Source organism: Strigops habroptila, chromosome 6 (genome assembly GCF_004027225.2).
Source record: "Strigops habroptila isolate Jane chromosome 6, bStrHab1.2.pri, whole genome shotgun sequence".
In the NCBI taxonomy this organism is placed as follows: domain Eukaryota; kingdom Metazoa; phylum Chordata; class Aves; order Psittaciformes; family Psittacidae; genus Strigops; species Strigops habroptila.
Genome location: NC_044282.2, coordinates 65,547,217 through 65,575,000, shown reverse-complemented (window position 1 = coordinate 65,575,000; position 27,784 = coordinate 65,547,217). Strand labels below are relative to the sequence as shown.

The following is a 27,784-nucleotide window of genomic DNA, read 5'->3' as shown; positions in this document are numbered from 1 at the left end:
CTGCTGGAGGTCCCTAAGGCCCAGGGTTTCCTTACTTTCCTGGCATTTGGGCTCGTCCCACGTGCCTTGTGATTCGAATCGTAAAAGTAGACACAGGCTGGGTTTTGTTCTTTGCTTTTCAGTTAAGCGTGGACACTGGGAATAAAAGGACATGCCACATTTTGAGCATTGCTTTTCCCAGTGTACAGTCAAAAGTCTTTCCAGCTGCATAACTGGGGGAGGAATCGGATGGGTTGGAGTCAGATGTGTTTATAACTGGTCCCGGCATGCTCCTGTTCTTAAGAAAACTGATTTATTTAAACAGTGGGCAATTGATGGAATTTATAGCTCAGTACTCTGTTCTATGGGATTAATAAGCAGTGTTCTGTAGGACACCTGCAATTTGCTGCCCTGAAACACCGCTTGGGATCAAAGCGCCCTTCTGCCATATTGCCCATGAGCTATGGGTGGTGGGTGACCAGCACTCCTGCAGCCCAGGGCATGTTTGTTGCCCTTTCACAGGGAGAAGAGGGAGGCTGAGGGGGGTAACTGGTGTGTTGCAGACAATACTGATGTGGGAAGAGCTCTGAGCTTACTGGAAAGCAGGGTTAGGATTCAAAATGTGGGCTAAATCACCTGGAGAAAGTAAGAGGTGATTCAGAAACGGATAAGCACAAAGTTGTAAACTTAGGTGAGAATAAAGGGCTGCCCGGATACAAAATGGAGATGGCTGGCTGGGCAGCAGCACTGTGGAAAAGGGGCTGGATTTGGTGGTGGATTCCATGCTGACCGTGAGTCACCAGGCTCATACAGTTGTGAAAAAGGCAAGCTGTGGTTTACAAGCAAGAGGGTGTAGTGATCTTTCAATGCAGCTCAGCTTGGTGGGGTCTCAGCTGGAGTCATGAAGCAGTTTTCTGCTCACAGCCTTCAAAAACAGCAAAACAACTAAAAAGTGGGGCTGGGGGGGCAGAAATCTAGAGGAAAACAGCGCAGATTGGTGATTTAGCAGACATGACCCATGAGGGGAAAATGAAGGTATTGGGGTTGTTCAGTCCATGGAAGAAAAAACAACTGAGGTGATGGATGGACATGACAGCACCTGTAAAACATAGGAATAAACTGTTCCACGTGTACCTGGGGAACAGAACTGTGTACTTGTGTCTCATGGGAGCTGTGTGTAGAGCAGTCCCAGTGACACACTGTCAGTAGAAACCCAGAGGAGCCTCATTTGGTAGCAAATGTACTTATCAGGGTCTGTGTTTCTGTGGCAATGTCCCTTCCCTCCTGTTTCATGGTGGCCAGCCTGAGAAACGCATGGTGCAAAGGGAGCCTGTGCTTCCTGCCTCATCCACTGCAGAGCTGACCTGCCCCTCTGATCAATACGTGTAATGGCAAAGCTCACCCCGTGCTTTCGTGCTGAGGAGGCAGGAGATTAGTATCCAGGTGTGGCTCCACAGATGTTTGGTCAGAGGTATGCTCTGACATCAGCCCGTCAGACTTTTGGCTCCTGATGCGGGGAAGTTGAACATTCGTGTTTGGCTCGCACTGGGAGCCTGAAGGTGAGCAGGGTGAGAACAAGAACGCTGCTTCAGACTTGCTGCGGGACTCGGTGGTCCTGCAGGAGCACCAGAGATAAGCTCTCGGGATGTGGGATGTGATAGACACATCCTGGCAGATGACCCTTGAGTCCCAGCAGCCTAAAGATGGGCGTCCCGCTGTTGCGAGGTGTTTGTTCCCATCTCTTAGGGAGATCTCTGTCCTAGGGACAGGCTCACTCTCGCTGTCATGTGGCAGCTACCGCAGCAGAGCAATATTAGGAAGTAACATTTTAGCTGTCTTCCACGTGATTAGTGCTGCTTGAGGGAGGGGGAAGGGCCTCACACTCTCTATTAATCATTTCTTCTTCCCTCCTCCCATCTGCTCAGTGATTCTCTCGCTCTTGCATACACCACTAATATCTGATCACTTTATTTCTGTCTCTGGCTCTCCCCCTCCTTGTTGTTTTTTGAGTCTCTGCCCTCTTTGCTCCCACCTTCTTGCAGAGATGCTACCCGGGGACTTGATTCTCTCCCCCAGCTCCCCTTAAAAAAGGAAAAGAGAAGGAAAAAAGGGCAAAAAAATACTCCAAAGTGTCCAGTACCTCATTCCCCTTTCCCTGGACATTGTGCTTTTTCCTAGTGGTCAGCACCTTCAGCCAAAGTTGTGGAGCACGTGTGGGCAGTGCCTGCTTCCCTCCCCTCCTCTTTGTGCCGTCCCCAGAGGCAGCGAGCCCGACTCCTCCTCCACCTCCTTCTCTTCCAGCTGCTTTCACTAGCCTCCTAGCTCTTCTTGGCAATGAGGAGCCCGGACATCTGTAGAAGCAGCTGGAAGCAAGATGGAGAGCCAATATCCTGCAGCTCACCAGATCTCTACAAACCTCAGCTCAGGAACCAACTGCTTAGTTCACCGCGTTTTTGTACTGTTTAGTTTGCACTACACCCTGCTTGTTTCTCACTATCCTGCCAAAGCTATAGCTTTATTGATACCTGTCATCTCATAGCTATAGTGTGTTGGTTCAGAAATCTTGTAGCCAATCTGTAAAAACAAATGCTTTTCTGCTGGAGTGGAAGAAGGCAAAGTTAAGCTTGTCTTCCACCTGGATCTTCAATCCACTTGGATTACCTGCCAATATCATCCTATGGCTCTAAGGACAGGATTTAAGCCTGCATTAACTAACATTTGACCTCTGTGGTACCACAAATTCATATTCCTGGGAAGGCAGCAAAAGTGGTTTTGTTGGTTCCCTGTCGCTTTCCCACCTGCTTTACATGAAAACCTTCTTGTGAAGATGACTCTGGTGATGTTCTGAAAGGTGACAGCTATCGTTCCCTGTAAATCCTGGGAGCCAGTGTCAAACTGAGCTCGGCAGGGCTGAGTTTGCAGAAGGGAGCAGAAGTAGTGCAGGATTCCTGCTCCTGTTGAGGCAGAGGTGGGGGAAGCTCATGGGAGTTGCAGCACTTTGCAGCAGGGCTCTTGGGGATGGGCCCCCGAAGGGAAGCTCGCGAGCCATGCTGCCGTGAAAAGCCTCACAGCATGTTACATGATGCAAGCTACTTGGCAAACGCTGTGATTGTGTCACTGAAATGGCTGAGCCACAGTGCTCAGGGAGAAGGTTTTGCCTTGTGAGCCTGCGGATGCATCATCCCCTTCCCTGGTGCACGAGGGCAGCCTGGGATTGCTGGTTGTGCTGCAGAGTGCCCGAGTGCTGTGTTTGGGGGGGTTCTTGTACTGTGCTTTGGGATTTGAAATGTGCTGGTTGTGTGGCTGAGAACATGTATAACTAGAGATGCTTTAAAAACATTTGTCAAAGGACTTGGAAGATGAGCACGATGATTAGGGAAGACGTTGTTACAAAGCTTTCAGCCCAGCATCCTGTTCTACTCTTGCGACAAACTGCAGTAATGCAGAAAGCAGCTATTGGCATTTTTAATGTCTCATTCCCTCAGCAGCTAGCGGTAGCTGTTTGCTTTTAAATGTCACTATTTGCACCCAAAGCAGCAGGAGCAGAGAGGGACAAAGTAAAGGGAATGGCTAGAAATCAGGCTTCAGGCCTGATTTGGGTTCAGGCTTCCAACCACCAGCTCTGACAGAGCCTTGTAGCACACGGGTGCAGGCATGTGTGGGTACACAGAGCCTACATGTGTTGTTGCTGTCAGGTGTTAAAAGTCCAGTGTGAAGCAAATACCATGTGCAAGTAGCCCCGAGATGTCTCTTTCCTTTTCCTTCGCCTGTGTCTGAACCTTTGCTGTGAAACAGAGCTCTCATATTTTCCATTCCTAATTCAAGAGCTGCAGGGATGGCTAAAGCCACGTATCAGATTACAAGAGAAAGAGTGAAGACATTTGGTTGCAGCTCCATCAGCTCACAGACTACACCCAAACGACCATTTTCATCAGCCCCAAGTCAGCGTTAAACCTGTATAAGGGAAATCACCTTTCCTCCAAGTCCGTCCTTGGGCAGGACGGTGTCTGCAAGGAAAGTTCCCACCAATAGAGGTGTGTGAGGGCTGGGAAGAGGAGGAAGGAACAACGCTGTAATGTTCAAAGCGGCATCTCATCCGTAGTACAGGAAATGTTGTTCCTACTCATCTGAGATACTATAAAAAAATCCAACAAGTTTCAACAATAACAATTTTCAAATAAAACCCTTTGAATGGGTAATGTGTGTAGCTTAAAATGAAAATGTGACTCAGCCAGGAATTGTTACTATTACTGGTACTGGTTTAGCTTTTAAGCGGAGTCTACTTCAGATATTTGGCATGTCCTTTGGTGATAGGGGCCTAATTAGATGTGGTGGCAAAATATCCTTTATAGGCTAATTCAGACTTGGATCTTTTCTGCTGAAATTGAAATTTGAGTCTCTTTTTTAAGTTAGACACACACTTGAGCGAAGATTTCAATGTATAAAAGAAAGCCAAACCCCTGTATGCTGTTTTTCGCCTTGTTACCTTTTTTCACATCTCCTTGCTAGCATTTCTTTTCTTGTTGGTGTTTTCCAGACCATGGTTTTCCCTCAGACAGAGCCTATTCTCTTCTGTGTTTGGGTGCTTCAAACCTTCATCTGCCTCTCTTTGATTCTGAAACTGCTGTATGTGTTTGGCTGTTTCCTCAGTCCCACAAAAAAAAGCCTCCTTGCTCTCTTTTCCTTTCCTACGTATTCTCTTGGTCCTGCTTATGTGCTGGTTTTCCTTTCCCTGATGTCCATCCCATTCTCCTTTTCATTCCTCGGTTGCACTTGTCCAGCTGGACGAGGTCTGCAGCCAGCAACACTACCGTTTCCCCACCATGCCTTTCCTCCGGTAGAGCTGATGGGAAATGCCGTATTTCCCCCTTCCCTCCTCCCACCAGCCCCTTCCTCTCCTGCTTCTCTTTCTTGTATAGCTCAGTGATGGAAAAAACCCTTCATGAAAAGGACTTTGGCTGAGAGAGGAGCCGAGCAAACTCAAGTTATTTCAGTGTGTGTTTTCTACTGTCTGCCTGTTCCTGCGAGCAGGCACTCAGCCTTTGAAGCGGAATATTCTTGGGAGTCGGTAGAGAGATTCATTTTGGAAAGGGGAGTAGTGGACTGACATTCGATTTCCTTATTTAAGCGTGACTGCTACCCATATGCTGGAGACCACATGTGACTGACAGCACCCGCTCTGTGCTTCCTCAGTTTTTCAGCCCAGCCTCCAGTTCACATTTTCGTGGTTATCTTCACCATGGGAAGAGGTAGAAATTGTGTTCCCTTTCGCACTGAAAGCTTAGGCTAAAATTAAAACGCAGACAGAGCTGCAGAAGCTCTGGGGCTCATCTTCTACAGCCACAAAGGTTGTCTTATACCCAGCTCAGGGGCTTTTCAGAGAGCTGAAAAGGGGAATTTCAGTGTTGTACACAAGCATTTTGCTTCCTGCTGCTTATAGGGCACTTGCGAAGGTGTCCCTGAACCGTAGTAGTTGTCAGTGTGTGATTGTTCACTCTCTGAACCCTAAATGTGAACCAAATGTGTAGAAGCACGCTGAGACAAGAGGGGAAATGTAAATGATCTGCCTATTTTCAGCCTATCTGTCTTTATTTTTTCCAGTGTAGTGGACAGTGCTTTGTTGTTCGTGCCACTTGTGCACTGTGTAACCTGGACAAAGAGTGTCCATGCAATATGAAAGACACGAATTAAAACTGTACTGCTCTTCCCATCCTCCTGCCACTTTTCCAGGCTGGTTTTCTTTTCCTGTGTGGGCTGTGTTGCTTGCATGCTTCCAGGGCTCAATGAAACATGCAACACTTCTGGATAACAGACAAACCAGAATTAGGTGCTTTGTTGTTACACATATGCCCAAGACTAAGGATAAGAGAAGACTTGTCTCTTCTCTCCTCCTCTCCATAGACCTTCCACACAAGGAGTCAGAGTTTGAAGTCAAGTGAAAACCTCAAGGGAGTCCCAAGTTGTTCCTATGTCCCTGGAATACATGGTGGGAGCGATGTGACATAGCATTGAGCAGAGGCACTGTGCTCATGCAACTTTGGACCTGAGCAAGAGGAAGAAATGCTGTGAGACAGCCTCTTGTGAGGAGCTTTTCCCTGCAGTCCTCCAGACAGGCTGGCTGTATTCCTGAAAGACAGGTCATATCCTGCCAGACATGAGAGACACTGAGTGAGGCTGTACAGCCTGTGCTCTGCAGGTCTGCAGACTAGATAGGTCCTTTGAGCCTTTGCCCATGAATACAGGAAGGACACGTTATGAAAAGTCCTTTACGCAGGTGCCTTCATATAGGGGAGGAAAAAGGAAGCTTAAGTAACCTGTCTCTTCTTCCATCTTGCCCTGCAAATGTGTCTCATGGTTGCTAGCCCGTCACTGGGAAGCACAAGAGCCTTCCCTCCAAGGGGCTGTGGATCAGAAGCAGTGAGTGCTAGCACTTAAGCAGCCTAAAGAGCCAAGTCACCTCTGAGAGCAAGAGCAGGATATATGGATGATACTGGCATGCCCTGTCATGCACTCTGATTGCTCAGGAAGGGATATTACTAGAGAGCTCTAACAGACAAAGCTCAGATGAGCAAATACAGATGTTAAACATATTTTCTAGCTATCCAAGCTGCCCCTTACTGTAATAGAGGCATTAGAAGGAAATCTGTGCATCTGTACCTTCTGGAACTGAGAATGTAACCCCAAACTCTGAATTGCTGATTTAGCTGCTGTATATGATGGGCTGTGTGAGACACAAGCGTGCATCATCTTCTCTCAGTGTGGGGGGCTCCTGCTGCAAGGTGGGAAGGATGCTTGGGGTGGGACAGCTTAAGAAGTCTCCACAGAGCTCATCCACCCGTGCTGTTAACCACTGCCCGGTCTTCACTGGTGTAAAGCTGTGCCTTGGTTTCGGGGTGGGCTGCTGTAGCTTGCAGTCTGATCCCAGCTGTGCAAGGCTTGCCCTGTCACAGCCAAGTGGAAATAGCACCATCAGATTTCCTCTGTGCTACCTCTTGGTGATTTCTGCACCAGCACTACTTGGCTTATAGGCTTAAAACCCTGATCCTAATTACTTACATGGTGTAGGCTGCTATAAGCAACCACCAGCTAAGCACAGCAGCGTCTTTCCCTAGCCCTCAGCCTGGCTCCTAGGCTCTGCAGGCCGGGATTTGCTCCCTGGTGGCCTCAGTGTCTCAGGCGGTGTGAAAGCAAAGCATAGCACTTAGGAGGCTGATTACCTCTGCTAGAGATGGCACCAGGGCAGGTAGGGCACAGATGTGGGAGTCTGACTGGCTCTGGTCCTGCCAAGATCCCTGCTGGCATTGTCACCATTGATAAGACACACAGACAAGCCACCTCCTACTTTAAATGTGAGAGATGGACAGGAGCAGGCAAGAGCAGAATTGCATTTTAAAGCTTCACAAACATGATGTGCATTGTTCAGATGTTTGCGGAGTGGTTTGTACTTTCAGACCCCAGCGGAACTGCTGCGTTGGGGTCCTAATGGTTTATTTTCCTACACGTGCTGGCAGACGGTCTGAAGCAGACCCTGCCGAGCACAGTGCATGCTGGAGGGCAGCGATTTTGAGGCAAGTTGTTGAGATTATCTGATGTTTCCCATTTTCTGTAATTTAGTGTGTGTGTGTGAAGGGAGTATTTAAAACTTGTAGACAATAGTTTGCTGGGTTGCAGGGAATGAAACCCCTAATGAATAGTCCATTGTTTACATCCATTTGAGGCTGTTTCTTTGCTGAATTAGTGCCATGAAACATAGCTTGGAACTCTGCTGTTTTTAACTCCCCTCTCCTTACCCATCCCCCTTCCCATTCCTTACGGTTGCTAAATCCTGCTGTTATCTTCTCTACACAAGTTTCCAAACTTCCGTCTCTCCTCTTGATTTCCCTCTGCTTAAACCTCTTGTCCAAACTGGGTCATGTTTTGCTTCTAGTTCCCATCCTTGGCCTCTTGGGCTCACACCTCCTTAGTCCTTATTTTATCCAAATGAAGGACTCTTTCCTGCTGCCACAGTCAGGTCTAGATCCCCCTCTTCCCTTTGCCTTTCCCTCCCCATCTCCTTGCTTTGAAGCTCTTCCTGTGCCAGTTTGTGGCTCTGTGTTTATTTTACCTCATATTTGCCTGCAAGCCCCTTGCCCAATTTCTAGCTCTTATTCCCCCCTTCTATTCAGGTGCTTTCCTCCCTTGCTCTGTCCATACTGCTCCATTCTCTGATCTCTGTGCCTTCCTCTGGTGCGCCCTACAATCTGAGGTATGGCTCAAGCACACCATTAAGCACCCTGAGGCTGTCCCTCTGCCCGTCAGGCAGAGCTTTTACACAGCTCTTGGAGAAGTACTGTCAGGACATGATGACTGCCTTGCTAAATGGTTTTGTCTCTGTGTCTGGTGGTCTTTCTGCAATTCAAACTCCTAGAAGTGAAACCTGGTCTCTTTGCTTGCTGTGGGCAGTGTCTGCTGGAGTGGGAGGTAGCTGCATTTTTTCCCTCTCTTTAAACAGATAAGCGTGGCTGGTTGGCAGAGTTGTCAGGCTTTTTTTTCTGTGCTCTTGTCTGTAGATGACCCTTTTTTTGTGCTAACTGAGCCTGTGTGGCTGTTTACCTGTATAACTTGCTGGAGTGATTGCTCAGACTGATGCATACCACACTCTGGGGCTGTTTCTTCTCTCTGCAACCCTGATTTATAGTTAACTGGAGAAGGGAATTCTTGGCTGCCCTGTTATGAAAATTATTGCGCTACAGAAAAGCTCATGAAATGAACACAGCACCTGGTACAAAACCAGCTCTATGCAGTTTTCTGGTTTTCCACATCAAAAAAAAAAAGCTTCCCTTTATTATTTAAACAATAATTTTCTTCGGATGACATGATGAGGGATGTAGGCACAAAGGCTTGCCTGCTTTTCCAGGGGTAACTGGAAACTGGGGAGATTTCCATAATCAATAGAGGGAATGGGGTGTTTTGGAGAGGGTTTTTGTTATGTTGTTTTTTTCTGGCTAGGCAGTGTGCACATGCCACATAGTACAAACCAACCACAGAGAATCCTGCAAGAGGGAGAGTTAGCTGTGAAAATTTACCCTGTTGCTACGGAGCTCATTTGGTTGTGTATATTATGTGAGAGAGGGATGACTGAAGAAATACTCCACTTGGTAGATGAACAGAGAATACATTTCTGCCAGTTACAGGACAGCTTGTATGTGCATAAAACCTGAGACCTCTGGTAGTGGTGCTGGGCAGGTACTGCCTGTTAATGGTTGGGTAGGGACACAGATTGTTTTTGAATGAGTGGACTTGCTGGAAGGCAGGGGAGGAAGGAATTGCCTATCTGTCTTTCACGTATTTCTCCTTCTTGATGCCATGTACCTTTAAGGAAACCAGATTTTGGGGACATGAGTTCTGTAAGCAGCAAAAGTTTCTACTTCTCACTGAAGGGATGCTTTCCCCTTGATACTTCCACTCTAGATTGATGGTGGTACCCTGAGGCTGTGACACGGTGCTTTTGTTTTGGCCTCTCACTTCCCTCTGAAATCACAGAGCTGATACGTAGGATTTGGGATTCATTCCTGACTTTTTGACAGTGATTCACTATCACTCCTCCTCCCAAATTGCACATTCCTCCCAAACCAAACCTCTGTAGCCCAGAAATAGGTCACAGACTACCACCTAGACAACAGGCATTGCTTGCATCATCTGCTGGTGTGACGTGTGGTGAGATGCAGCGTGCTGCACGAGCGCTTGGTGAGCAGGACCAGCCTCCTCGGGAAGCGGGATGTGAGAACGCCCCTCATGATACCTGCCAGATGGGTGCTCAGGCATGATGGGGAGAGAACTCTGTGTGTGAGGGAGAAAAAAGAGAAAGGTGTAAGCTAGCTCCATCAGTGCACAGATTTTCTGCTGGCTGGTTGGGATGATTTATAATGGTGTACAGAGCTTTGTCACCTTTATGCTGACTCGTTTCAGTGCTGCCCAGAGGTCGGCCCACTGGCCTGTAAAAAATGAGTTGTTGATCTATGTTGCTTTTCCCAATGGCCACGGTACTGGGGCTGTCGTCAGTACAGAGCTCAACTGGGGGCTGGAGGGCCTGGGATAGTCACTCAGCCTCTCAGCACTGATGATTTCATTTTAGGCAGCCTTAAAATGTGACCCTATGCAACCAAATCTCCTTTTCACTTAGTGTGTAGAAGAGCAGCTACGCCAGCAGCCTTTGCACAAGAACACAATTTCTTGTCTACATGATTACTTTGGGAAGCTCACAGGAGAAAAGCACGCTTTCATTTCTGTTTTTTAATTTTCATTAAGATGGGCTTAGCTCAGTGGAGTAACGGGGCCAGTTGCTGCAACAGACCAGCTGCAAAAGGGATGGACACAATGCAATTAGCAGCAGAAATGGAGGTACCTTTGAGCGTGAAAACATTTTCTTAGGACACATAGGTTGTGCTTCTCCTTCCTGAGAAGTGCTGAGAACAAATTGTCATAGAAATGCAAAATACACTCGGTCTGTTTTGGGTTGAGGCAAGAAACGAGGGCCCTATAGCCTGGAGAGACGTGTTGAGTCTGCGTGGGGAAAATGCACCTTAATTAGATGGGTTGACAGATCCTGTTTCTCCTGCTCCTTCCACAGTTTGCAGCGTTCAGTCTAGGAAACGCCTCCTGGATTCGCCCACCAGTGCCCTTACGGTAGACCTGGCACACTCACCTAGAGTCCTGCACGCCGTGCGGCTGGATGTCAGCGAGACCTGGCTCACGACCTGTTTGGCTGGATGGACAACTTCAGCCCGGGAGGGGAGCCCAGCACATCCCGTCCCCTCCACACACCATGTTCTTTAGTGCTTCTTGCTGTCAGCTGGCTGGGTTTTGGCATGGAGAGGACGGTGTCTCTCCCGGTGCTGGGGCTGTGCCTGCGCTGGGGGCCATGTCCCCTCCTCTCAGCTGTGGCGCTTGTGGTGCTGCTGTTTGGAGCCGTGCTTCTCTGAAAGTTGCTTAATAGACACACCAGGCTCTACTTTATCTTGACAATACACCCTTTTCTTGAGAGAAATGAGAAGTTTCAATTTCAGTCACTAGCCTGTTTTTCATTAACCTGTTTTAGTCAGCAAGTCATGGCTTTACTGTGCCACTCTCTCAGGCTGCCACACGTAAGTCTAGCGAGACAGTGGAGCAAAACCCTGTCCTCTGCAGAAAACGCAAAGAGAGAAGAGGCAGTTTTACCCCAAATGTTAGAGGAGACTCGATCAGATTAACACTACAGTAAATGCCAAATATCTTGAATTTACAGGGTACTTTAAGCCCCAAGTGAGGGGCGAGGAGAAGGAAGGGGGAGGGAGGGATTGGAGCGAAGTTGTTAAACCTTTTAAAACTTTTGACTTAATCTTTTATTCAGTGTTTGTGTAACTCTAGTTATCTGCTAGTTAATACGAGAGTTTTTGATACCTCTCCAGAGCCAATACACTGCAAACCTTCAGCCCTGTTGGGTATTTGTGCTACAGCATATTTAATAGCCATGACAACAATTCAACAATTGTACAGCAGCCTCCCCTCCCTGTCTGAGTGTTGCAGGCACCAGAGTGTCTCCATTGGAAAACCCCTAAACATACAGTTTCAGCCAAAACTGGTTTAATGATAGTCTACTGAGAGCTTGACAGGCTTTGAAAAAAAAGCAACGTAAGAGGGGGGGGAAAAAAGGCACATTTTGCCCTTCTCCCCCCCATTTTCTCTTAACTTCTTTACTTCTTTTGAAAAAGCTGCCGCTGTAAAATAGAAGGCGAATTAAAAAACATAAATTGCTTTAAATTGCTTAACAGGCTTGATGAGACAAAGACTGGTGTGTTGGAGTGGCTGCAGGGAGCTCTGCGGCTGCTTTTGTATGATTTCAGAGGTGAATTTAGATGGCTGGAAGATAGATGGGTGCCAGATGCAGTTTGACACAGATTCCGGCAGCTGCTCCTGCGCGAGGTTTCATTAGCGGCGAGTTAGCCAGCAGCAGAGCTCCGGCGAGGCCCCGCACGCTGAAATGACAGCGAGAGCAGGGAAACAATACAATATTCGCTAAGTGATTTTAATCTAGGAGATTAAATGACACCCAGTTGGTTTCCCGACTTAGAAAGCCAACACGGTATAAAGCTGTTCGTGGCACTCACTCTGCCCAAGCCCTTGTCACATATATTTATGTTGCAAGTGCTTCCCTAACCCTGCCAACCCTGAAATGGGAAGAGAAGGGTTGATTTTGTCGCAGTCATATTTTTCCATCCTAACTGTATAATGTGTTTTTAACTGCAACAGGAAATATTGGCCTCGCTTCGACGAATGCTTACATTGGACCGAAGTGCTCGCGTGCTCCTGCGAAGCACAGGCGTAACTGTTTGAAAGATTAGGGCCACGGGCTGGAAAGCGAAGGGCTTCCTTTTTAATAGATGGGCAAGTCCCAAAATCAGGAAGCCATCGGTGTTTACGGGCTTGGGGAATTGGGCTTGGTTTTAAGTAAACCAGTGTACTATGATGGATGACTTGATAGAAATGGTGGTGGAGCTGCTGTTCTCCAGGCAGCTGAAGTTTTATTTGTGGAGGGACACTAAAGGTTGGGATTTCGTGAAGGGATAGAAAATGTAATCACACCTATTTGCAATACACTCCTGTGGCTAAAGGTTCTTCTGGGGGGGCTTCATGGGCTGTGTTTTGGGAACCCTTGCTGTGGCACCCTTACTGGGTGGTTATTTGGGTTTTGTATAAACTTGCTTTACCAAGTGAATTCCTGCCTAGAAAAAGAGGTTTTCCCTCTGTTAGTTGGAGGAAAGTATATACAGAAACAAACATCATATCTTTTTCCATGTGCACCACCTGAATATTGCCATTATATATTTAACTGCTGATATTGCCATTATATATTTAACTGCTGATGTCAAACTACTCTGTTCACTTTGAGTCATTTACTATCCTCACAGTAAGCAAACAAACCAGCTTCCCCCCCCCCCCGTTAATATGCAAGTTGGAAGTGTATGGGTTGTCTTTTGATCTCAGTGATTGATTGTGAATGTTACAGTTCTATGTCTAGATGCCTTTGGTAAGTACCCCGTGCATGGCTTCAATTAAGCTTTCTATATCGAGAAAGTATGCCTTAATTTATCAGGTTAAAGATATCTCTGTTACATCAGTTTGTTCACAGTGTGTTGTGACCTAATCAGCTAGGGATGTAAGCCATTTCATGAGGAGTAATTACTCAACAACAAAAAATGTCTCTCTTTCCTAATAGCCGTGAGTGAATTGGCTAATTGGAATCCATTTTGGTAGTGGCAGGTCAGCAATCAGGAGGTGACTTTCCTGGCTGGCTTCTAGGTGGGAGGGAGAAGCCAGCAGGAGCCGAAACACAGGGCTACAGCTTCCTGAGGTAACAGGGCATTACTGCCATTTGTATTGCTGGGAAATTCGTTTTTGAGGGAAAGAATAGAGGTTTAGATAAGACATTAGGAGATAATTCTTTACTGTGAGGGTGCTGAGGCGCTGGCACAGGGTGCCCAGAGAAACTGTGGCTGCCCCATCCCTGGCAGTGTTCAAGGCCAGGTTGGACACAGGGGCTTGGAGCAACCTGCTCTAGTGGAAGGTGTCCCTGCCCGTGGCAGGGGGGTGGAACTGGATGAGCTTTGAGGTCCTTTCTGACTCAAGCCATTCTATGATCTGCTCTCAATGCTTGGCAAAAGAGCTCTGAGTTATTATTAGTTGGGGATAGGGGGTTGCAGTGATAATGTTATCCTGTGACAGATCTCTATTGCCTTGTTAGATCTTGGTCAGGAGTCCATGTGAAGTTTAGGGATGTTGGCTCATTATGTCTCTACTCAGAATAACTTGTGACAATTACAAAGCAAGTTTTGCTTTCAATGAGTACTTCATCACTTAGGAGCATGGGCTGCCAATCCATTGGTTCTGTGCTGGGGCATCTTTTAGGTGACCCCACTGGTTGCCGTCCTGTTTTTCTACTTCACCAAGAGATAGGTCATTGAGGTGCATTCTGATTTTTTTTTTTTTTTTTTCCTTTTTTTTCCCTCCTTGGCTTCAAACCTTGCTGAGAGGGAGGTGGAGAGGAAAATCCTCATGAATTAACATTATTTCCCTGGTGGGCTTTGCTGCCATTTTATCTAATTACGCCTGCTGTTTTCCAGATCACATTGTAAGCATTTGCATGAAGGGGCTTTCACTTACCTCCTCAAGTAAATTAAATAACAGCCCTTAGGCTGGGCTGACAGCATAATGCATTTTCATGTGGGAGATCAACAGCTCCCATACCTTGAGATGGGAAATGCTGAAATGACAGGGAAGCTCTGCGCTTTTGTCTTGAATTAGGGCAACTAGATTGAGTTAGGGCTACTTTGGAAATGCCTGCTCCTGGCTCTTGAGGTGGGTAGGGATCAGTAGGAAGAAGGATACACAGGAATTTGTAAAAAGGGCTGCAGAGAACAGAGCGTGGTTTTTGCTCATGAGGATCCACAGGCTACGTGCAAGATGTGCAGGAAAGCCAGGGAAAGCAAGCCTGTCGTCAGCAGGTTTGAATGCACAGCCCTATTGGAAAGCATGAAGGGATCTGCAAACCAGGAAAGATTGGAAGCCACAGACGTAAAGCAAATGAGAGGTGCAGGCCCTGCCCTGAGGATGTTTACAAAGTGACTTCGTGGATGAGGAAGGCTGGACTTGTGTTAAGTGCTCTGGAAATCAAAACACATGGCCTCGACTTTCATTTCCACAATAAGCCATCCCGTAGTTTCCCTGTGCTTCATTTCTTCAATTTGCAAAATGAGGCAGTTGCCATCTGCTGCAGTGACAGTCCGCTGCTTTGCCTGACCCGTTAACTCCCAAACAGTATCCAGCCCCAGGAACTCTCCTCCTCTAAACGTTTCAGAGCTCCGAGAACCCTTCATGGCGTCAGCCTCATGGGATGATCCAGTTCCTCCCCAGTCATTTGTGGTATAAATCAGAAATGTACATCAGCCCTTCCCTGACTGTGGTCACTGCTCCATTTCTGTCACAGAGTTGAGACCTCCTGAGGAGTAGAAGGGATCAGGAACAAATGACCATGAGGAAATGTATTTCTTCAGCTCCTGATCAGCCCAGGCTTGTCCTGACAGAAAAGAGGATGTTGGTGAGAAGGAAGAGAGGGACACTCCACCTCTCTCAACCATTAGGCTTGGACACACCTGGGGGTGGCCCAAAACTCTGGTGTCCTCTTGGGCTCTGCCTTTGCAGGAGGGTTAAATGTGCCCAAACTGGGGACATGCTAGCAAGTGGGCTGGTGAGCTGTGTGTCCAAGCTGAGCAAGCGTTCAGTGGGTGAGGAAAAGGAGGAGATGGGCTGCTGCACAGCAAGTAGGGAGTTTAAGCTCTGGCTTGCTTGTGTTGGTCATGAATGGTGGTCAGCAACAGGAGAGGCTGCTCATGTGGACGGCAGGAGCGTCTTAAGTGGTAGGGAACCTTGCATATGTGTCTCATGTAAAGGAAGAAAGATGACATGTGTCCTGCTAGTTTGCAGTAGCTCTGTGCTGACAGCAACTCTCTCAGTATTATACCTGTAATAGTGAAGTACCTTCTAGCTTCTGGTGGTGTTCTTTCTCTGTGTCATTGGTTAGGGGTTAAGAACATCATGCAGATCACTGAGATCTGAGCCTGCAGTGACTCAGTTGTGTCTGGGGACATGTGCTGAAGAAATGCAGTTGACTTGTTTTTCTCTTGAAAATGAAGATTTATATTCCAACAAAACACAGTTCAAGGTTGAAGGTGGGGGAGAGCTAGAAAAGTTGGTGTGATGGGGGTTGTAACCACCTTTTAACTTACATGTTAAAGCATCTTGGCTCTTCCGAGTAACTAGAGAACTACTTTGTGATGCGTTTCTGTGAGATGAATTTTGAATGCCAGCAAGATAATGAGATTTATCAAATAAAAAGCCCGTCTTTCACTTTGTTCAAGCTTGGCCTCATGCCTCAAATACATGGAGTTTAGCTTGGAAGCGGCTTGTAATTTGTATCACAAAAGCACCGTGTGTAATTCATGATGGATGGTAGCCACTGGATACGAGAGGTTCGCAGTTGGGACGTGCTAACAGCTTTTGCTGACATTAGCACTTGGTCAAAGTCACTGCAGCAGGACAGAGGACAAGTGAATGGTCACTACGAGGTTAGAGTGGGAGAGGCTGAGGAGGTGTTTGCCTTGATAAATCAGGGACTCAGATTTACTGTCAATCATTTATTAGCATGAACATGCACGATACGATGCAAGACACATCGCTGCTTTTAACACGTTAGGGGAGATGATTCAGGATTGATACAGCTTTTCAGTGATCTGGTAGTATACATCCCATTTTTATTATTCTTCACTCCCTGTAGATGTTAGAAAGCTTTCTAACAATTCACGGTATCTCTCAAGCTCTCATCTCCTTCTCTTTTTTTTTTTATTTTTCAATTAATTTAATTTTATTATTATTCAGACTCCTGCTGTACACATCCCCCAGGCAGGTGGGAGGGTGAGTTGGTGGGAGATGACTTGGCTTTGTTGGAACTTCACTTAATGCAGGGTGGGGGCAGAGAAAATGAAGCTAAATTACGCAGATCCTGAAGGCACAGCAAGCGTGCTACATCACTTGTGAGCATGACTAGAACTGAAAATGAATCACAGCCTTGTTAGACACTGTATGTGTCAGTGCATGTGGGCAGAAATATCATTCAGTGAGAGAGAGAGAAAAAGACAGAGAGACTGCATCTTTTAAAGTGTGCTGGTCCCACCGAAATCGCTGTAGTATTTAACCTAATGGGTGAGAGCTGGGAAATGGTGGGACAGCTGCTCTAGGATACTTTGATACATCGATTTTTCTTCCTTTCTGAAAGTTCAAGCAGAGTCTGGACTGCTCAGCAGTCACATTTATTTTCTAAACCAGAAAAGGCTGTCTGTCATTGCAAATTCAGGTTTGAACCCACTTTCAAGGACTTTATAATACAACCACCAAGACTTATTCTGGGTTAGATCTGAATGTGAAGATGCTTCATCCTGAGTGTTCCTTTTGCTTTAGGAAGCAAATTTGATTTGCTGTTCCTATAGACTTTTGATGGTGCATGTGCACACAGACACACAGGTATACACACGTACATGCTGAGCTACTTCACATATTCCAGCTACAGAAATCCAGTGTGGATCTGTAACCTTGATTCTTGCAGCTGCCTAATTCAAACAGGACTTATTTCTAAAATGGAAATGGGTTTTACAGTTAGGTCGTAATGTGACAGAGCCACGTTTGATTTGATGGAGAGAAGCTGGGAATCAGCTGACCACTAAAATCTGCTGTATACATGTTTGTACTCCAGAAGATACTTGCCACAAATGATAGCAGCGTTCCTAACGAAGCTTTCCCACCTCCTGCGGAGATCCGTCCATGGCAGCTAACAAGCAGCAGCCATCTTAAAATCCCCACCCCCAGCACAACCAAAACCACATCTTCTCAAAGCCAGATGGAATCAACCAGTGTATTCTTCCAGGGATTTTGGTTGTGCATTTTGGGATGTTGTGCTCAGTCATTGGCCCATGATGTCTTGTATAATTTAAAAGTGATGATTCTAGACACTAGCCTGAGTTTTTATAAAGTGGCTAGAGATGTGTTTCTCCTTTATCCCCCTCCCCACAAAGTATAGCCCAGGTGCTCTGTACTTGCTGAACACAAAGTGGTTTCTGAACGTTAAGAAGGATGTAAACTGTTCACAGCTGAGGACACAGCAATGCACCTCCCCCCCCCCCCCCCCCAAAAAAAAGAAGGGAAAAGGGAAAATAAAAGAGAAAAACCCACCATAAGTAACTTTTAAAAATCCTGGTCATCATGTGGTGTTCCTAGAGTGTCCTTACTTATCAAATGCAACGGGAATAGCTTGTGATTTTCTGACTCCTCAATGCAGCTGTTTTGGGAGAAAGGCAAAGAAGGCATCCATACTTGCGACAAGGAAAAATAAAGTTTTAATTAGAGCAAGAACATGTTCTGAAAAGTAAAGATTTTAGACTTAATGTGCATGGAACAAAAGGCCGTTGTGAGCTATGTACTAGAGTTGCTGAGAGTTTGTATTCTGCCCTTTTTTTTTTCTGTGGGAGTTATTTCCTGTTGTTGACTAGAGTTCTTTATTTAGAACCACCTAGCTACTGAATGATGGCTCGCTCACAAGAAGAAAAAGTGTGATTAAAACTTGTTAGGGCTTATTTCAAGATCTCCCCGCTTCCATTTATTTAAGGGGAATCTTTGCTAAATGAGAGAAAAAAGTTCAAAACAACAAATGCATTTCCTTCTCATGATTTCACCCACAGCAGCGGTGACAGCTAGCAAAATACATGTTGGGAGTCTGAGGTCTTTCACCTGAACATCTCATGGAAGACAGTGTTTCTCTAATAGAGGTGGCTTGGTTTACGTTGTTCTTGGGTTTTAAACCCAAAACTATCAAATGCCAGGCCTCCACACTGGTGTTCTTGGGGCGCAGGTCTTTCTACGAACCCCACAACTAGAGTAGGAGTGGGCACTTGCACTTTCCCAGCTTGTTCAGATGAGAAAGTTTCCTTTGAAGAGCACTGACAGCAAAAAGAGGTTTCTGTCTGCTGAATTGCATGGGAACAGTAGTCGGGTATGTGTGTGAAGTCAAATTATCAGCACTTTGGCATCTGCTTAACTTCTTTTGCTCTTACGGCAGGGGCTGAACATCCAGTTAAGAGTAAAGGAAAAATAGCAGAAGAGAAGGTTGGGGGTGGAAAAATATATTTAACCTTAAGGTTAATGCTACTGTGCTATAGGAGTAGGTAAGCAAGCAAATGGGTGTTCATTATGACTTTTTTGCTTAGCAGGAATCACACTAGGAATGTTCCCTGGAAGTGGGTGATTAGTAAATGCTCTGGGGCATGGGACAGTCATCCCTCCTGGACTTGGCTGGCCCCTGGCTATGAGGCTCTTGATAAGGGTGCTTGTTTCTGCCCAGCTATTGCAAATAGGTTGGTGCCTTTCTGTGAAGTACCTAGCTCCTCTTGTGCTGGTTGTGGAACTCTTGGTTGTGGCTGAAGACAGCCATTCTGCAAGAAAAACTGAGAGAAGCTGGTTTGTGAAGCTGAATCTCTCTGGGAAACTGAATCTTTCTGTGAAAGAGAGAGGGGTTTGGAAGCCTTCTGCCCATCCTTTTGTGCTGGGAAAGTTCGAGGTCGGGAGAAGCAAGGAGAGCCTCAGTGATACTCCTCATTGTATTTTCTTATCCTGCTGTCCAAAGGTCAAACCAGAGAATGCCCCGAACTCCGTAGCAGCACCATCGATGGGGATGCAGCTCTTCTTCCCTGTTTTCTTGGGTCTACTCCTTTCCCTTGGCATGTTCCCCTCTGTACTCCTATCATGTCTCTGCTTTGCCCCCTCACCAAGGCTAAAATTAAAAGGGAGAGTTATTAATGTTTGAGAGAGCAGCTTATGGCTGTCTCAGAAAGCCACTAGTGGCTTTGGGGAGCAGTATGCCACATGCAGCATCTGCTTCCCTCGCTCCCTGCCACCCTGCCCACAACAGAGCTCGGTATTTTTACTATTTTCCATGATTTCTTTTAGTTTTTCTTCCTCCCCTTTCCCCCCCATCCGCCGTTAATTCTGTCACATCCTCTGTGAGATGGGAGTGACCTGACAGAAGAGCTACCTCCCTCTTCCAGACCCCTGCCACATTTCAAGGTCATTAGCACCCCAAAGCCACTGTGGGAGGAAGAAAGGGAGCATAAGAGGTGTGAAAGGAAGGGAAGATGGACCATTATAATAAATGGTGGATTCTCAGCTTTTCTCTTTGTCCTGGTGATAGATCCTAAATACTGGGTGGGTTTGCAGTGATTTAGTGTTTCATCTTTGCTTGGGAATACCAATTAGGTGTAAACCTCTTTTAGCCTTTGGCTAATGGTCACTATAAATGAACAGCTTCCTTTAAAGTGAGAGAACATAAAAAAAAGGCTAGAGGAGAACCTAAATGAATTTGTGCAGTTCCCTTTTTCTTCAGAAAAGCTGAAATGGATTTCTGACCGTTACAGGGGTGGTTTTAGGTAGAGTTAAGAAACACAGACTTCACCCACAGCCTGTTTACCTGCCTGAGCTTTTGCTGACTCTTAGTCGTGCCTGCACGAGGGAATGCAGGGAGGTAAAATGAATCATTACCACAGGCACAGTCAGTAAAAGCATCTGATGTACTCATTCAGTCTTTTTAATCTCCTCTTTGCACATAATCAGAAATCTCGCGTTTTGTGAAGGGTTAAACCAGAACGACTTGTGCATTCACTGCATTGGCTCAATGAGTTCAGTTCTATATGATCTTCATTTATTTGTAGTGGAACAGAATGGCAGTGGGAGTTTATGCTACATTTGATGTTCTTGTGCTAGGTTTTTTGCCAGCTCTTTCTTTTTTTTTTTTTTTTTTTTCCTCTTTTCTAAATTTGGCTGTGCAGCTTCAACTTCTGTTTTATTGGGGTTTGTTGGTTGCTTTGCTGGGTGTTTTTTTAAGGGGTGGTGTAGGACACTCGCTGTTTACTTAAAATGAGACCCTCAGAAACCCCTGTCTGAAAAGAGTACAGGTAAACATTGTCTCTAATGAATTTTGCATCTGGGACAGTCAGAGGAAAGATTTATTATTGCGAATTGGAATTGCCTTGAAAATGCCTGTGTCTCATTGGTAAGCATTCCTTGAATCTAGTGGCTCTAAGAAGATGCAGAAATTGATCTTAAACAAAATGCCCAAACCCCCAACACAATGTAGGAGTGTTAATACGCTCTACAGGTTGTATTCCAGCCAGCATGAAGCATCTAGAGGTGGGTGCATTCATTTGGATGTTGATGTATTATGTTTTCATGTAAATAAGGATTGAAATAGTTTTTGGTGGTGTGGTTTTTTTTTTTCCCCTGGTAATGCATCTGAGCATGAGCACATTAAACTCCAGTGACATAGTTTTAAGTCCTATATAACATATAACACCCTCCATCCACATGGTAGCCACACCACCGTTTTGGTTTTACCCTCCAAGCCTCAAACACGTTGCTGCTGTTGTACAATGCTTCAGTGCAACAAATCTGAGCAGGAACATCCATGTCGAGAAGCCTTTAGTCACCCCGCTGGTGGCCCTGTTTGGTCCCTCAAGCCTTTGGCATCTCGGCAGGGTTGAGCAGTGCTAAACGTATTCCAACTTGTCTCTGCAGCCAGGCATCTTCCAGGTTTCAGGAGTGCTTATATGGGGGACATCAGTGCTCCAGAAACATATGGCTCCACATGGAGCTCTGCTGGAGTAGCTTTGCTTCAGGAAAGGGCTGCAGTATGTGCCGCACAGGGTGTAAGCCAGATCAGTAGAGCTGTTGAACAAAGAGCAGGTAGTCCATCAGCGTAAGGGAGACGGTGACATCCTTTGTATTAAGTGTGTGTGTGGCTTGCAGGTTTGACAGCCCCATGTTGTTAAGATTTTCAGGCTCGTGTTGGGTTTATGCTCAGGGCTAGTGGGTGGCCAAAGGCTTCTGGCTTGATTGCAGCAATATCTGTTTACACCAGTGGTTAATTAGGCTGAAGACTGGCCATCTCTGTATTTTCCCCACCATTTCTGTGGGTTTTTTTCTTTTGTAAAAGTATTCCCCCCTCGATTGTAAAACAGAGCCTTTGGTTTTATCTGCAGATAGTTTTTTTTTTTTCCTCTCTTAATCCACTGGCCCCTGTAAGAAATGAATATCAGGATGTAGCATCTCTTCAAAAAAAGTAACCGAGTGTTCCAGAAAAGAATGACTTGTGCTGTTGCTAGAGACTGCAGAGCAAAATCTGAAAGGGAAAGAAAAGCAGCCTAAAATTGTTTAAAACTCAGCTCAATGCAAAGTACAATCCACTGTCTCGAGAAGCACTAGTGGAAAGGGGAGACTGTACAGAAGCCTGTGTGCTGTACAAATGGCATCGGTGTGAACAGTGTGGCCTGGCTCAGAGCTGAAGTACATCTTGCAGGTGATACAGCCTGAATGGGATTTGGCAAAGAACACAGATGTTTAGAAAAGGCAAAAAGATGTGAGAAGATAGACAGCAATGGCAGGCAGCCTGAACCTCTGTTAGGACAGAATGTTTCAGCTGGAGTGAGGATGATGCACACCAGCAGTCTCCAGAGGACTGGGAGTGCACAGGGAATTACAGAGGGAGGGAGTCATCTCCGTGCATGAGGAATGCAGCAAAACCTCCTCTGACTAAGCCAGCTAATGCACACTGCTCTTTTTTTTTTTTTTTCTTTCCTGATAATCCTGTTCCATAATATTTCCTTAATAATTTAGCATGTGAGGAGTAGCCCTTTTGAAAAGCATCTAAATCACCAAGTCTTACTTTCAGACGAAACCTTGCTACCCTTGTCCTTGGCACACACCGTGGCCTCTTACTGGGTATGGCTATTTGAGACCTATCTTGGAGTTCAGGTTGTTGTGTTTTTTTCTTGTTTACTTAATGAATTTAGCATGTGGCACAACCCTTGGTACTGCCAAGCAACAGCTTTCTATTACTAGAGTGTACGAGCCCGATCCTGCGTTACTGAAGCCAAAAGCAGTATTTGGGAACAGACGTTGGCATCAAAATCTGTAGGAAGGCTTAGAATAACTGTACAAAAGGGGTTAGTTGCGCTCAGAATATTGATTCATGAGCTCCATGGTTCTCTGCATCTCTCTTCATTTTACCCAAGTAAGACCAACTGCCCAACTGGACATATAATATATGATACTGCATTAGAACTAAGGCTGCATTTGGTCATACTCATTAATTAAACTGATTTCTCCTGTAGTTTTTTTTTTTTTTTTTTCCTAGAGAACTAACGGAGAATGATAATTAAGCATATTATGCATTCTAGGGAACGGTGTTTCTCCTACTGCCACAAAAACATTAAAGGAGAAAAACATGAACTAATGCAGAAAATGAAGGGGAAAAAAAGAGCTAAAATTGGAGTGAAAAAGGGGGAGAATTCCTTCTTTTGCTTTTACCTGATTCTTCTGTGTGTTGGGATGTGTGGGGCGACCTTGTTACAGTGGGAGAGTTGCACCAGTGAAAGAAGGCAAAAGCAATTGAAATCTCAAGGTGCAGCTCCCTCCCTGCTAACATACAGGTGCAGACTGCAGTAATGCAGCACCCCAGTTTATTTTTCTCAAGGACCTTGCTTTTATTTGTGGCTGAGCCTTGCATGAGAAGGGTCCTGCTCCAGAAGGTCAGTATTGGCTACAGAGCTGGCCTGAACGGAGATGGCACAAGGTTTTGATAGTGTCTAATCATGCCTTTGCTTGTAGCGTGCTTTCCTCTTATCTGGTGGAATGAGCATCCTTGACTGTATGTAGGCCCTTTGTTTTGCTTTTCACAGAATCACTAGGGTTGGAAGGGACCTCTGGAGATCATCTGGTCCAACCCCCCTGCCAAGGCAGGGCCACCTAGAGCAGGTTACACAGGAACGTGTCCAGGCGGATTCTCCACAACCTCCCTGGGCAGCCTGTTCACTGCTCTGCCACCCTCAACATAAAGAAGTTCTTTCTCATCTTGAGGTGGAACCTCTTGTGTTGTAGTTTATGGCCATTGCTCCTTGTCCTGTCACTGGGCACCACTGAAAAGAATCTGGCACCATCCTCCTGGCACCCACCTTTGAGATATTTACATGCATTAATGAGATCCCCTCTCAAGTCTTCTCCAAACTAAACAGGCCCAGCTCCTGCAATCTGTCCTCATAAGAAAGGTCCCCCAGACCCCTGAGCATCCTTGTGGCCCTCAGCTGGACCCTCTCCAATAGCTCCTTGTTTTTCTTGTACTGAGGAGAGAGAGCTGGGCACAGCACTCCAGATGTGGTCTCACCAAGAGGGGTAGGACCACCTCCTTCAACCTGCTGGCCCCACTCTTCCTGATACACCCCAACATACTATTGGGTCTCCTGGCCACAAGTTACAGACGATGGTGGGGTCTTTATTTGCAAACAGTCATCTGCTCTGGGGGCAGTACTGGGTGTTTGCCTGCCAGCTCCTGCATGCACTGCAGCAAAAACATCCACGGAGAAAATGAAGATGTGTTGTACAATTACCTGATGAAATCTCAGTGTTAACGTGTACTGCAATTAGAAAGAAAAAGGCCAAGGATACAATTAGAAACGTAGGAAGCAGTTCACTGCCTCTTTTCTTGGAAAACATGAGGGATGTCGACGTTCCAGCACACCAAATGTTGCTGCTCTTTCCTAATTAGCACACATGTTGATAGGCAGAGATTACCTGGCAGTCCGGAGTATTTCTCATGACTTGCCCTGTGAAGTCTGGTGCCTGTTTCCCCCCTCCCAATCTTTCCAATCCTTGTTATTTCATTTATTTATCTTTAACACAGAAGGGTTTTGGGATGATTACAGGAGACCTGGCCTCAACCAGGCAGGCTTTGACCATCCTTGCTCACAGACAAGGCTGTGCTTAGACTGTGCCTGTGGCCCATATCAGGTCAGTACCACTGTAGAAAAATGTGGTTGGGTTCATTCTCTTTCAGTGTGTGGCCTTCATGGGCGAGGGCCTGTGTCCAGGCTATGACTGCAAAATTACATCTGTGCTACTGCTCCTCAGGAAGCACCATTCCAAATGGGATGCCTTTTGGGTGGCTCCTCCTCGCAGACACGCAGACTTTTTCCCCTCTCCTGCAGGCTCCTGCCTCTGCCAACACACTTCCTTGTACAGCGTTTCGTGGCTCGGTTGCAGGCTGTTTCTCTGTGCTTACTAACATGTTCGGGCAAACTGTGTTTGGGCCTTACAGACACCTTCTGGTCAGATCACTCTGGAGCTGCAGAGCGGAGTTTTTTGGCCAGAAAGGTCTCGTTAAATCGGGTACGAGGCAATCTGAGGAGCAGTCAGTGGCAGGATTATTCACCTTGCATAGCCTAACCTCATCCCGCCACGATGGAGCCTCTGCTGTGTGCGAGGCAGAGGAAGGAGCTCTGCTCATATTGATCAGTATCGTGACCTATGTGCGGCTGAGAGTGCTTCAGAGTGTGGATGCAGGTTGTACTAGTTGTGTTCGCAGGAATAATCTGAGTTACAGCGTGACTATAAACTCCTGCCAAGAAAGGCCCAGGGGAGTTACAGTAGGAAACAGAAGGGGCGGTGAGTTTTCTCTTATGCTGGTGTAAAATTGGAGCAACTGAACGAAATCAGAAGCATTTAAAACTCAGACGATTCAGGCTCAGGCCTTTTACTGCTGAGTGTAACATGGCAAGATCGGGGCCGTGGATATCGGACCGGAGCCCAGCTGCTTATTTAGCAAATGTTTGTGGTTGTGCCTGTGGTGCCGGCGATAGCATGCACACACCCAGGCACTGGGACTGTAAACCTGCTGCGGACTTTGAGCTCCGGAAGGTTCAGCTGGGTGCATCCATAGAGCGGTTACGCAAGGCCGGATCCTGCTGTGTTACAAATCTGGTGTGAAGCAGGGCAGAATGTGGCCCTGAAATTCAGTGGATCCAGCACGCAGAAAGAAAAACCCCTGTCAAAAAATCATAGAATGGCTTGGAAGGGACCTTACAGACCGTCTAGTTCCACCATGGGCAGGGACACCTTCCACTAGTGTGGCCTTGAACACTGCCAGGGATGGGGCAGCCACAGCTTCTCTGGGCACCCTGTGCCAGAACCTCACCACCCTCACAGGGAAGAATTCCTTCCGAATGTCTAACCTAAATCTACTCTCTCTCAGTTTAGAGCCATTCTCCCTTCTCCTATCACTAAACTTGTACAGGTATTACAAATACTCTGTGTGACTTTGTTTCAGGCCTGAAACAAAAGGAATCATTTCCTTCTATTCAGTGATTTTTAGTATGACTCTTGTAATTTCAAGAGACTTGTTTTCTTGAGCAGAAGGACCAAATTTCAGTGCCTTGCTGCTAGAAAGAATCCAGCCGGGGGAAATTCTGGTTTTAATTTTTGCCAGCTCCAGAGCAATTCGCAAGTCACTCGTCAAAAGGCAATAAATGGTTCGTGAATTGCTTTGCAGATCTGGTTCAGGGCTCCCTCTTTACTGCAGGCAAAGGGAGGGTGAGAGAGTTTGTATCTCCTCAAAGGAGTGGCTGATGGCAGGAGTGGAAGGGGAAAGGGGTGCCCAGGACTCCAGAAGTGGACAGGTCAGACGGTGGGTTTTCGATGTGATGCCCTTTCCTACCATTGCAGTGACTTCAGCGGAGTATTATCTGAAATACCAGTCTTGGTGTTTAAACCTTAATTAGATGGGGTGTTTTCAATTGTAATTTTAAGAATCCATAAAATCATCACTTTATCTCCTTCTGTTTTGGCAGATTCACTATTTTAGTTTTTTTTTCCCCATTGTGGATTTTTGACAGATAAAATTTCCAGGTTAAAGAAATCTTCCCTCTAGAAGTATCTTTCTTTTCCTTTTCAGTTTTCTAGCTGAAAATGGAACTTAATTTCGAACAAGACCATCAGCTTGATTGATCACGAATCGTTACAGGCCATTTTGAGCATAATACCTAAACGAGTCGTGATATTAATGACTAATAATCGCCTTTATGTTAGGTCTTAAAGCTTTATTGTCCCGAAATACAACCGGTTTAGTGGGACATCAAAGGCCGGGAATGATCCGAGATGCCTCCGGGGCTGCAGCCAAAACTGGAAGGTGTTCGCATCGCCGGCTGGGATTACAGCCCCTTCCCAAACACAATCATTGGAGGTAACTTAAAACAATCATCTTCTTTCCAGATAGCGCCTGGTGCCGAGCTCTCCCCCTCCCTTCCCCCAAGTCTTCGTGCGCTCCAACATCTCCGTTTGGCCTCATTTTTGTGCTTCGGTGGTGCCTGCACAGCCCAAATTAGCAGCGAGGATCCCGCGGAGGGGGGCGCCGCCTCCCTCGGCTCCCAGGTGAGCTCCCGGGGCGGGGGGCGGCCGGCGGCGCCCCGGCTTTCCCGCATCCCTCCCCGCTCCGCTTGGCCCGACCGGGGCGGGGTGGTGGTGGTGGGGGTATGACCGGTCCGACCCGGGGGCCGGCGCGGCGGGGTCCTGGCCGGGGATCGCAGGGATACTTGTCATATTTGCGGTCGGGGCGCGCTGGCACCCGCCTTTGTGCCGGGCCGGCGCTCCCCGGGAACCCCCGCGGCCGGGGCACGGGTGGGCAGCGCAGGGAGCCGGGAGGAGGAGGAGGAGCAGCAGCGGGGGATGCGGGGGGAGGAAGGCCGGGGCCGAGGCGGGGCTTTAACGCGGGCCGGAGGGTGAGGAGCGCGCCGGAGCCGCCCCTGTCGTCAGTGCTGGCGGCAAGTGCTGGGAGCCGGGGTTGGTGCCTCCTCCCTCTCCTCCTCCTCCTCCATTGTATAATGCTGCGTGATCGCAGCCGCCGGGGCAGAGCGGAGGCTTAAATCCTCACGCCGCCTGCGCCTGCCTCCTCCTCCTTTTCCTCCTTCTTCTCCTCCTCCTCCTTCTCCTCCGCATCCCACCCGGCCCCTCCCCGGAGCGGCGCGGCGAGGGAGCGACATATGGAGCTGCTCTAGGGCGAGAGTTTGCGACCTCCCCCCCCCTCCATGCGTTAGTTCTCAGGTGGAGCTGCATGTGGTGAGTAGAGCTGGGGGGCGGCAAGGGGGGAGCGGGGGGCCGCGACCCCCACCTCGGCTTTGCGAGTCATCGGGGCTGGTTTTATCTCTACCTTTAAATTCGTGCCCGGGCGGGTGTCCTCCCCCTCTCCTCCGTGCTGAGATGAGCAGAGGAGGCAGAGTTGCTCCTTAAAATACTACATCCCCCTTCCTCCTCCCCCCCGCCGATGTGCGGGGATCCCGGGGCTGGAGCAGGTGCGTGCGTGGAGTTGGAA

General features: G+C 47.1%; 1 protein-coding gene across 3 annotated transcripts in view; it reads left to right on the top strand.

Moving 5' to 3' along the window:
- Nucleotides 1-27,784, top strand: part of SERTAD2 (SERTA domain containing 2) — a 79,268-nt gene that overhangs the window by 32,163 nt on the left and 19,321 nt on the right. Inside the window, exon 2 of one of the 3 annotated variants that reach the window (XM_030489981.2) lies at nt 26,689-26,847. The exons of 1 other annotated variant lie outside the window; for it this stretch is intronic. The gene's annotated coding sequence lies outside the window, so the exon portion shown is untranslated. Of the gene's footprint in view, nt 1-26,447; nt 27,532-27,784 lie in introns of those variants that run through there. One more of the 3 variants, XM_030489979.1, reaches the window with a different exon arrangement.